General features: G+C 35.4%; 1 long non-coding RNA gene across 4 annotated transcripts in view; it reads left to right on the plus strand.

Annotated features, from left to right (window-relative positions):
• LOC106116332 (uncharacterized) overlaps positions 1 to 6,358 on the plus strand; it is a 33,631-nt gene extending 27,273 nt beyond the window's left edge. For 3 of the 4 annotated variants that reach the window (XR_001227809.1, XR_001227808.1, XR_001227807.1), the window contains 8 exons: positions 1,257 to 1,340; positions 1,432 to 1,515; positions 2,001 to 2,036; positions 2,148 to 2,220; positions 2,298 to 5,401; positions 5,637 to 5,720; positions 6,071 to 6,175; positions 6,251 to 6,358. This is a non-coding gene — a long non-coding RNA (uncharacterized LOC106116332). Of the gene's footprint in view, positions 1 to 547; positions 1,166 to 1,256; positions 1,341 to 1,431; positions 1,516 to 2,000; positions 2,037 to 2,147; positions 2,221 to 2,297; positions 5,402 to 5,636; positions 5,721 to 6,070; positions 6,176 to 6,250 lie in introns of those variants that run through there. The other variant, XR_001227806.1, reaches the window with a different exon arrangement.
• The last annotated feature ends 5,924 nt before the right edge of the window (positions 6,359 to 12,282 follow it).

The raw sequence follows: 12,282 nt of genomic DNA on the forward strand, positions 1-12,282 counted from the left end.
AACACATACGCTACTAAGCTTTTTTTTAATACCGTGTGAACGAAGTCGCGGGCAACAGCTTGTTAATTCATAAATTCACTCGAAGTTCTTCCAATGTTCTAGTTACATACAGAAGTCTGTAATATCTGTCAATCTTTCTGTGAATTGGCGTTGTCTTGAAAGGACTTATTTTATTCTTTCAGATAAACACCAGCTCGGGTGTCAAAGAAGATATGGAACATGAATCGATAGGCACTCGATCACTGTATTGCAACGATATTGCCATCCCGTTCATTCTCTTTGTATAAAGAGAGATACCAAAAATGTTCTTTTCCATGTGTTACTGTGGTTTTAAACCGCATAGACACTGGTATTGATAATTATCGTTTTCTCTGTTTTTCTCAAAGAGAATGTAAGGGACGTCAACGTATATGGGTCAATACGATTGTCTGCAGTCGAAACCCATAGTTACGACAGTCAGTCTTGAAAGTAGAAATGGGGGGATTTAAAAAAAGACTTGGAATTTTGAAGCAAAAAACGTGATTTGAACGTTACCAAGAATGTTGACAATGAAGTGAAAGAATTGGCAACAACATTTTTGATTTGGCCACTTTTTAGTGGCCCATTGGCCATTTGGCTAATATTTCTTTCCCTTTTCCTCTTGTTCCTTCGTCCATTCTCCGTTTATACCTTTTGGATCGCGCACAGACAAAATGTTTATTTACTTTTTAAACAATCTGTGGTTTTTCGACTACCCTCAAATCAATCGCGTTGTTTTTTTTACCTAATTTGGTGATTGAATCTTATAATAGGTGCGACTCAAACACCAAATATAAAATAGTGTTTTTTCGCTAAACACTACGAATAAGTTTTATTTAAGTACGTAAGTATTTGTTCTAAGTGATTATTTATTTATATATTATGCGTAAATTCACAGATAAATATTCTCTTAATAGTATTGTAGGAGTATTACGTGATAGTAAAAAAATAGATACGCATGCTATGTACTGTTACTCATCGATGACACCGATATAACTTAATTAACAACATTTACAAAACTCTAAAATAATTCTTTGACTCTAATATTTAATTTCAACAACAGGTGGTGCAAACGGGAATTTTGCCTTGGATAGTTCAAGAACTCGGCGCTTGGCGATATTTTTGCTATGCCTAAAAAGCGAAAATAGTAAGTCTGTGATCTAGACTACAATTAAATTACCAACATTCATAAAACTCTACTATAATTCTTTGACTCTTATATTTTATGTGAACAATAGGTGGTGCAAACGGGAATTTTGGCTTGGATAGTTCAAGAACTCGGCGCTTGGCGATATTTTTGCTATGCCTAAAAAGCGAAAATAGTAAGTCTGTGATCTAGACTACAATTAAATTACCAACATTTATAAAACTCTAAAATAATTCTTTGACTCTAATATTTAATTTCAACAACAGGTGGTGCAAACGGGAATTTCGGCTTGGATAGTTCAAGAACTCGGTGCTTGGCGATATTTTTGCTGTTCCTTGGAGGCGAAAAGAGTAAGGCTGTGGTCTATACTATTATATAATTTTTTTATGCGTAGTCTTGAATCAATCTTATAATAATATTATATACAGTGTTTTTGAGAATGTTAAACAGAATGAAAGCAACATTTTTACTCGAATAAAGTATATTTCTAAATGCTGACACATATTAGACGTTCCGTCCATTGGTAGGAGCCACATTGCGCTTTGGTAGGAGAAGCTTTAATTATACAATACTGTACAGTAAAAGCTCCTTATTCGCGACAAAAGATTCTGTTATTTGCGGTTCCAATCAATTCAGACATAATAATAAAAAGTCCAATAAAATAGTAAAACAAATCTAACAACACCTTTACCTTAAAAAAATTACCGTTTCGTATTCACCGATTCTGTATTTTCGGTATATTTATGGAGTATTACACTGCGAATAAAGAGCTTTCACTGCATAGTGAAAGGCTTGCTTGTCTGAACATTATATTGAAGGTTATTTCTTCTTTCAGATGGAGGCAAGTGATGAGCTTGGTCGACCACCAACGGTGAGTTTCCACTGTCTTGACACTTGTATAATAACAATATTGAACAGATAATACAAATGTTCTTACACTTGTGTTATGATAGTGGAAATTCATAGTAACAAAATTGTTTAGAATTCCCGTCCATGACATGAAGCGGATGATGACTAAGAGATCGAACAATAATTTTAAACGATTAACCTAACAGGTCAGTAGAAATACATTTTATATTTTGAAATACAATTCATTTTGAAATACGTCAATGACCACAGTTCTTGTTTACAGTGGCAGCAACCTAAAGGCGAAATTAAAAGAAAAACAGATTGAAAATGTTTTGAAAAAAAAATGAAAGATTGACAAACTTTAAAAACTTGAGAAGTTTTAAGCCAGAAATCATTAAAGATTAAAAAAAAATAACACCAAAAAGAATACAAATAGAGTAAAAAAATAATTAGTTGAAAACTCTAGTTGCTATAGAAGTCTACTCGTTGGCCGTCCTTGAATACATGAAAGAATGATATTGTTCTACAGTAGACTCTTAATAACATCAAAACTGCATGAATACGCCACTTTTTATTTTCCATTTGGCAATTTGCCCACCCGTTCTTTTACCTATTTTCTTCTTCTCTTTATGTCTTTTTATACTTTTCGGTCTCACGTCGCTACCAGCCAGTAACATTAACATCTTCTCTCGGCGTGGAGGCCAATAAGTTCGCACAACTTTTTCAACCTGGCTCTAGCCAACGGTTTGGTAAAAATGTCTGCCAACTGGAGATCACTAGTTACTTTCTCAACTTTAAGCTGACCGCCAGTCGCTTACTCTCGAACAAAGAAATGTCGAATCCTTGTACGTTTAGTTCGTCTATGAAACTCCGGATTATTCACCAAACGAATTGCCGCTTCGTTGTCCAATAATAGTGTAGGTATCCTCTTCATATAAACAATATCTTTCATGAGACGTGTAAGCCAGATGCACTCTCTAGCTCCTTCACTGGCTGCTACAACTTCTGCTTCCGTTGTGGAAATAGCCACGCTTTGTTGTCTTTGGCCCATCCAAGAAACAGCTCCGCCTGCATACACAGTACTACAGAAGTAGATCTTCCAGTGCCAACATCCCCACCGTGATCAGCATCACTGAAACATAACCACCAGTAAACCCTTCTTATAGTTCCTTTTATATAGAATGCCAAAATCGGGACAGTACTTTAAGTATCTCAGAATGCGTTTCAATCTGATACAATCTTTGACACTTGGATTTTCTCACTCACACTGTATGCAATATCTGGCCTAGTTCCGACCATCAAATATGCTAGCGCTCCAACTACCTGTCTAAAAATGTTATCCACGTGTGTCTCATTATTATTTACAGACTCATTGTCTTTTATTATTGGTGTCGTAACAGTTCTACCGAAGAGTATAATCGGCGTCTGTGTTTAGCGTTTGTGGAATATGAAAAAGCCTTTGACTCTATCGAGATCTGGTCTGTTCTGGAATCTTTGAAGCGATGCCACGTCGATTGGCGATACAACCAAGTGCTGAGAAGTCTTTACAACGCCGCTACAATGGCCGTCCAAGTCCAGAACCAGCGATCTGAACCTATCCCCTTGCATCGAGGTGTGAGACAAGGGGACGTTATATCCCCCAAATTGTTCACAAATGCATTGGACGATATGTTGCAAGACGCTGGACTGGACGAGGCGCGGCATTAACATAAATGGCGAGTACCTCTCACACTTGTGATTTGCAGATGACATCGTCATCATGGCGGAAAGGCTGCAAGATTTGCAACATATGCTGAACGGCGTAGCTGATTCTTCTCAACGCGTTGGTCTTCGGATGAACCTGGATAAAACCAAGGTTATGTTCAATGAACATGTAAGTCCGGAACCAATTGCAGTTCAAGGCAGCATTCTCGAAGTAGTTAAGAAGTACGTTTACCTCGGGCAAATTATGCAATTAGGTAAAAACAACTTCAAAAGAGAGGCCAACAGAAGAATACAGTTGGGATGGGCAGCGTATGGGAAACTGCGTCAGGTCTTCACATCACCAAATCCATAGAGTCTAAAGACTAAAGTCTTCGACCAGTGCGTCCTACCCGTCATGACATACGGTGCTGAAAAATGGACAATTACGGTAGGGCTGGTCCATAAATTTAAAGTTGCTCAACGTGCTATGGAAAGGGCTATGCTCGGAGTTTCTCTGAAAGATAAAATTCGTTACGAAGTGATCCGACAGAGAACCAAAGTTACCGACATAGCCCACCGCATTAGCACGCTGAAGTGGCAATGGGCCGGCCATATAACCCGTAGAACCGATAACCGTTGGAGTAGACGAGTTCTTGAGTTGAGACCATAGGTCGGAAAACCTCAGTCCACAGACTCAGTGGAGTGGTCGATGATCTTCGCAGGGCAGCTGGCAAGTGCTGGATGAGAGTGGCCGAGGATCGTGCTTAGTGGCGTGCCACGGGAGAGACCTATGTCCAGCAGTGGATTAGTATAGGCTGATGATGATGATGATGATGAACAGCTCTACAATTCTGCATACCAAATCTCTCAATCATTCTATTGGTACATGAAGTCTGGGAGATCTTAATTCCACCTTCTCTGGTTTCAATTTCAATACTCAGAAAGTAACTTGCTGGTTATTTTAAAATGACGCTTCATTTCTTCGAGAAACTCATCCAATAAAGTTTGATTTGATCCGGCAATCAGGCCATAATCAACATATAAAACCACAATCAGAATACCACCTTGATTTTTCCTTAGAAATAAGCAAGGATCAGCATTGCTTACTTTGAAACCAGTTTCTTTGAAGAAATCCAGTATACGACGGTTCCAACACCTTAGAGCTTGCTTCAAGCCATATAAACTCTTCTTTAATAGACATACTCGACCAGAGCCATCGTCGTATCCTTCAGGTTGTTTCATGAAAATCTCTTCATCTAATAATCCATAGAGAAAAGCGGTCGAAACATCGAAATGCATCAAACACATATCCTCGCTTGCAGCTATACTAATTACAGCTCTGACGTGAACTGATGATATACTGATTTGAACGTTACCATGAATGTTGACAATGAAGTGAAAGAATCGGCAACAACATTTTTGAATTGGCCACTTTTTAGTGGCCCATTGGCCGTTTGGCTAATATTTCTTTCCCTTTTCCTCTTGTTCCTTCATCTATTCTCCGTTTATACCTTTTGGATCGCGCACAGACAAAATGTTTATTTACTTTTTAAACAATCTGTGGTTTTTCGACTACCCTCAAATCAATCGCGTTGTTTTTTTTACCTAAGTTGGTGATTGAATCTTATAATAGGTGAGACTCAAACACCAAATATAAAATAGTGTTTTTTCGCTAAACACTACGAATAAGTTTTATTTAAGTACGTAAGTATTTGTTCTAAGTGATTATTTATTTATTTATTTATATATTTATATATTATGCGTAAATTCACAGATAAATATTCTCTTAATAGTATTGTAGGAGTATTACGTGATAGTAAAAAAATAGATACGCATGCTATGTACTGTTACTCATCGATGACACCGATATAACTTAATTAACAACATTTACAAAACTCTAAAATAATTCTTTGACTCTAATATTTTATTTCAACAACAGGTGGTGCAAACGGGAATGTTGGCTTGGATAGTTCATGAACTCGGCGCCTGGCGAAATTCTTTCTGAGCCCAACAAGAGAACAGGGTGATTTTTTTATTGTCAATTTTTTTTATAAATATCATCATTGATTTTCTTAAATTAAATACACCAAAACGCTTTACGCTCGCGACAAATAAGTTTTCTTAGCACACCACTTGTATATTTGGAGACCTATTACTATTTGTTTTTTTTTTTGTAAAATTTTAGCAGATTTTTTTGTAAATTTACTAATATTTCTTTTACCATTCCAACTAAGCTCTATGCTCGTGTTAGGATATAGTTTACGACAATACTGGAATGGCGGGATTCGAACCCCCGACCTCGTGATCGGAAATCCGTACCCTTAGGCTATTGACGCTTCGATGGTATTGAAACTTTTCATTTATGTTTTACAGATGGAAAGCAAGAGATGGATACCAGGTCGGACGTCAAAGGAGATATGGAAGCGGAGAAAGACGAGAAGATAGAAACGATTTTATCTGGTGATTACACGTTAACTGGTTAGTATAACTACATATAATCTTTTCTATTTATAATTGAATCAATCAAACTTTGATAACATATCTTATTCACAGGGATATTCACTGACTTTTATGACAATGGGATCATTGCTGAAAAGAAAGAGGAATTAAAAGAAAAGCGTTTACGGTACGGCCACATCCAACGCTGTCCCGACGATCATACGATTACTTACTTACCTTACTTACCTACTTACTTGCCCTAAACATGCCACGACGACAACGGTTAATGAAGATGACCGTCTCCAAGTAAATGGGATCAGGTCAAGGACTGAAGAAGAAGAAGGATTGTTGATGAAAGATCATAAAATTTGAGATGTCCTTGTATTAAAAATAGAAGGAACATAAAATAACAACTTATGATTTTATAAGGCCAGGAAGAATAAGATAAAATAAAAATTTGGCTAGTTTCAACTGGAGACTTTGTGATGATGATGAGATATATCCAAGGTTAAGAAGTTGCGCTTATGCAAATCCATTCTCTTGTCATACATTACCGTAATACGATGAGCCAGTTGCCTGAACGACTGGTGTCATAATCGAATGACTAAGAAAATCGACCTAAAGAAGAATCTAAGAGACAATCACCAACTATAATAGACCTAATGGGCACTTTAAGGCACACAGCACAACAAAGCATTTAATGCTAAAACATTTATACTCCCTGTAACTAAGGGATACTTATCTAATCGGACAGTGCATCAGAATTGCGAGAACCCTCTAACTATTTCGGATCGCATGACAGTATTCAACATTACTATCGGCTTAATTTTAAATCTATATCGGAACCTATAAAGCACATGGAAGAGTTACAAATACCTAATTTATACTAAGATTCAAACATTTAGAAATGACAAAAAAATACTATTGAAATCTGAATCCAAGCCAAGTCACAGATAATTCAAACATAAGAATTAAATCCTTATCATCACATCGAAACTTCGAACCCAACAATCTCTAATATTTTCCCTAAAGTCATCTAAACTCTTCAAATGGAACACATTGTCATCAAAATTTATATGACAAAAGAACTTCTGAAATGCAACGAGGTGATGTCGCAGCACATTAATTTTAAAATTAAAGTGCAATTTTCTTACGAACGTCGATCATTATCAAGGTAATCTTCGCTCTCTCAACTTAGGCTCTGAATAGCGAACGGATGGTCCTTATGATTTCTCCTGGCAGCCCATGGAATTAAAGATAAACTCTGAATATTTAAGATTTTTTCGGAAACAGACGATTCGTATACTTACTTTTAAATAATTATACTGAGGTCTAAAGAGAGTTGAAAAAGTTATAATCAAGATTTAGAAGACATCGGCCGTCAACTTACACCGTTACATCAGAAAAATATAATTTCATAATTAATTTAAGATTGATTTGTAATATCCTTAACAAAATCTACCACTAGCTGTCGTCCGCGACTTCATCTGAACATATAAAAAAACTAGTAGCCTATAATATGCCCGCATGCATCAGCTTTTCGTCTTAGTCCAGTCAAAATTGGTCAAGAGGGCCCGAAAAAAACGCGTCCTCGCGGATAGACAAAAATTGTTTTTTTCGGCAACACCAGCCCCGGGGTTAAGTGGCCAGTCTTTTTTCATATTTTTTTTACTCTTCTTTCTGTCGTGAATTGTCATTCTCATAAAGAAACGTTCAATAACAGATTTTTTTTATATTATTAATTATTTTATCAAAAAACATAATAATCGCATCATTAACGGTCGATTTTTTTTTGGATATTACATACAGACACTTTGATTTTATTATGTATAGATCTTACCTTTAAAATAGGGTATCACAAGGGAAAAGATTTGTTCGGGTTCTGTATGTGTTAGGAAGAAAATCCGACATTGTGCCGGTGTGTGGCAACACTAGCCTTATTAAAATGTCAACGTTTATGTCCCCTCACTAATCAGTCTGTCACTTGACTTGGTAACGAAAGCACGTCATTCGCGCCAAAGGATTCTAACTAGTAATGTCTAAAAATGTATATTATGTTATAAAATTACGTTACTTTATGTATAAATAATTGGTTATAAAATAATGGTTCCTAATGGGACGCCTTTTAATAATATTTTTTGGTAAATTATTCGTTTTTTTAATATTTTATTTTAAATCATAGATTTAATACTATTCATTAGATTCATTGGCTATTAAGATATTGAATTGTTCATAAATTGTTTGCTATTTGTTACTTTTTACTATTAAAGTCTTATTAACACAAGCGAAGTTTCGAAAGTTCGATAATTTATCGCATCATTGTAATCAAACTGTATAAGTCTCGTATCTCGAAAACAATATGTATTCTGTTTTTAAGATAGTAAAGAAAACAAAAAAAAATTTATTACTATTAAGAATAATGAGTCTTAAATCTATGATTACATGTTATAAACCAGTCTTTCCTAAAGTGTACGATAACGCCCCCTTGTTGGCGCTGCAGGTCTCAAGTTGCGGGTTATAGTAAAAGTTTCGTTTAGAATTCTCCGTTAATATACATATATAGGTCACAATAATTAATTAATTTAATTTGAAGTTATAGTGGTTTTTAAATATGTGAAAATATGGGGGCGCTACAAAAAATATTTATTCTCAAAGTGGGCAGTAGACAAAATAAGTTTGGGAACCACTGTTATAAACGAATGATGACAAGGTTCCGAAGATACTGGCAGCGTTCCCCCTTTGAATTTACTAATTCTTTGTCTGAGATAGCTGCCAGCTCTTCGGTACCCTGTCGACTAACTTTTGTGATACTCCCTTAAAAAGTTTTAAAGCGCTTGGATGTAAATGTATTATAATTAGTACAAACAAACAATCAATTTTTCACATATGTAATGTAATAAAAAGTAAAAGAAAACATGCTTTATATTCCATATTATTTTAATACGTTTAACTTTTCTAACATCTCTTAAAATATGCGATTCAATATACGTAAAATTTATATGCATTTTTTCTTTTATACTTTCAAATCTTTGAAAAATATCGTCAGGTAGGATATGAAATTTTGAATTTGATATGCAAAGAATTCCAAACTATCTCTAAAATTTCACGCGCGAGCTTTTATATCGGATTGCAGAAATTAATGTTATTTCTAGTGTTACGTGATTTACTATTTTTTTTTACAAAGTTGTAGGCAAATTTTGTTCTCACAGTATTGTACAGCTGTATCTTACTAGTATAAAACTGTATTACGGCAGGGCATTGTAGCCAGTTTAATGTGGGTAACTATTGAAAGATGTACAGTATATGCAAAAAGTACACATTAATACAACAAATTTTATCTGCATTTAACTTAACCAGCCACATTTGGTAACTTTTTGTGTATATTATTTTTGTATTTATATAATTGTTGTATAAATTATTTTCTTGTGTAAGTAAATTTATTAATCTTATTAAGGAAATAATTAAATTATTAAAACGTAATAATCATAAACTCACTTATGAGAACACGTGTGTAAACATGTCGTACGATTTTCAATAGCACAAAGTTAATGGTCGAAAATTTTAATTTAAAATCGCAAGACATGTATGAAATGCTTCAGGGAAATTTGTCGAAACAGTGTTTACGCACGGAGAGTTTCATATGTGATAATCGCTTAATTAAAACACGCCTTTAAGTGTAATGTTAAAAGTTGTTATTATGTAAACAACCGCGGACAAAAAACATAGGAAACTCTCCGTATGTAAACGAATTCAAGTTATAATTACTAGTTTTTAATATATAAAAAGATATTGATATATAAACACGGCTAAACACTCACGTATATTCGTCCGGTGGCGCGTAATACCAGTACCACTCATCCTGATGAAGGGCCCCCGATGGACTCGAAACTAGTCGGTGCCGCCACCGGACGAAGAATATACGTGAGTGTTTAGCGGTGTTTATATATCGGTTTAGTATAATGTCTCACGAAAGTTTGAATAATTTAAAAAGGATATTACATTATGTAAGTCAATTTTAATATTTATTTGCTTTGTATAAGTTTTTGTTTCATCTTCAAACTGTCATAACAACTAAAAATGGAAATAAAAATGTATCCACAAGTATACGAGTTTTTTTTATTTAATATCACCTATATAAAATATACAAACAAAATACACGGAAGACAGTATGAAAGCATTCAAGTGAGGTGATATCAGCCCCTCACTTATCCCACTGACGTCAGCGCATCTGATTTCGTTCTCAAGACTTACTTCTATAATTTCGATTATCACTCCTGTAGCGTCGGTGGCTCAGTGGTAAAGCACTTGACTGCAATCTGCAGGTCCTAAGTTCGAATCCAGCCATATACCAATGTGTTTTTCGATTTCCGATTTGCATAAGTACATTTATCCGACGTTCTTACGGTGAAGGAAAACATCGTGCAACCTGCAACATATCTGAGAAGAAATTCAAAGATGTGTGAAGTCAACCAACCCGCACCTGCCAGCGAGGTTGACTATGGTCTAGTCACGCATAATTTAGGGTAGGCTCCGAGCCCCTCAGCGGGGACGTATAGTGATAGCTGATGATGATGACTCCTGTAGTGTATGCATAAACATATTATTGTTTGTCTCAAACGTACCCGTCATAAGTACATGCCGGAGACAGGGAGCGGGGCGACAGGGGGCGCAACGAATACTACAACTCTCTTCTTAATCATGTCATCTTTAACGTAATACATTAATATCTTTCAAAGTCCACCCCTGGTGTACTCCTCCAAAATCATATGTTTAGGTCTCCTTGTCACTTGCAATCCTTTCTTATAACATGTTCATACCATACTAACCTTTTGCTTCTCAATTTCTCTATCACTGATGCTACTTTTAGACTTTCTCTAATATATTGTTTAGGAAAATGAAAGCAAATAGAGTGATCGATTCAGTTCATGTTATGACAACACCATCCATAGGCAGACTATTAAGATGCAGTGTTGTCTACCCATGGACAGAGAAGGAGACAACCGTTAATAGGCAGGAAAGAGGATAATCTCTTTTTACTCCCTTCTTCCTCTTGCTATTTCTTTCCTGTAAAAACTAAAATAAATTGGAACTGAGTTAACTAATACTGTAAATTTCCTACATATAACAAATTAATTTGATGGCAAACTATGAGATCGTGGTATTTCACCAATGGAGATGACAAATTGGAGCTTCCTTATGACTTAAGTAGTTACACATGTTTAGTTATATGATAAACAGAGTAAAACAGCCAGGTGAGGAAAAAGACAGAAAGGATCAGAAATGACAAGGAAAATTCTGAGTCAAACGTCTACTTCTATGTCCACAAAATAAATCTAGCGTAAAGCTTGTCTCCTTATCTGGGTCTTGCTCTATGGTATGCTAGTATATAAAATACGAGTATCAAATTTCATCTAAAATTAACTAGTAGTGTTGCTATCTTCAGCTGATTATAATACTTGTAATATATAAATCAACTCTGAACCGATTCAAATGTTCAGCTCAGACAAACTTCAATAATTATAATACTAGAAATGTGTAAATCAGCTCTGAACCGATTCAAATGTTCGGCTCAGATAAACTTGAACGATTGAGCTGTAGCTCAATAATTAAATTTACAACTCGAAACTCATCACGATGTACAATATCAGTCGATAATCCGCAAACTGCCTGGTGACTACCAGCTCGCAACTTAAACCCAAATCATAACTCTATGTAGCTGTGAGCCGCTTACTCCTTCATACATGTGAACCGTGAGCTGATTTGCAGGTCATAAATTTTAGTTAAGTCACCCATGTCTATGTGACTATGAGTTACCAGATTTAAAAAAAAATCACAATTATTTTAATTGCAACACTGAAATTATTAGGTCAGGGGAATGCAAGAGGTGAGCTGGACGCTGATGATAATCGATATTACAAGTCTAGACTGCGCAGGTCGACCTGTGGTCTACAGGTATACCTAGATTGTTAGCGTCCCTTTGAAACAAAGGCCTTTGTTTCCTTAGTATAAAATCCGAAGGCTTACAAACTTTATAATAACTTATTTTATCAAATAATATGTCTATTAAATCACTGATGTCTTTGTCTTGAATATATTTATCTAAAAAAATAGATTTTTTAAGGTTATTTTGTTGGAATTTGTAGGTA

This window comes from Papilio xuthus, unplaced genomic scaffold (assembly GCF_000836235.2).
Source record: "Papilio xuthus unplaced genomic scaffold, Pxut_1.1 DF827756.1, whole genome shotgun sequence".
Taxonomy (NCBI): Eukaryota; Metazoa; Arthropoda; class Insecta; order Lepidoptera; family Papilionidae; genus Papilio; species Papilio xuthus.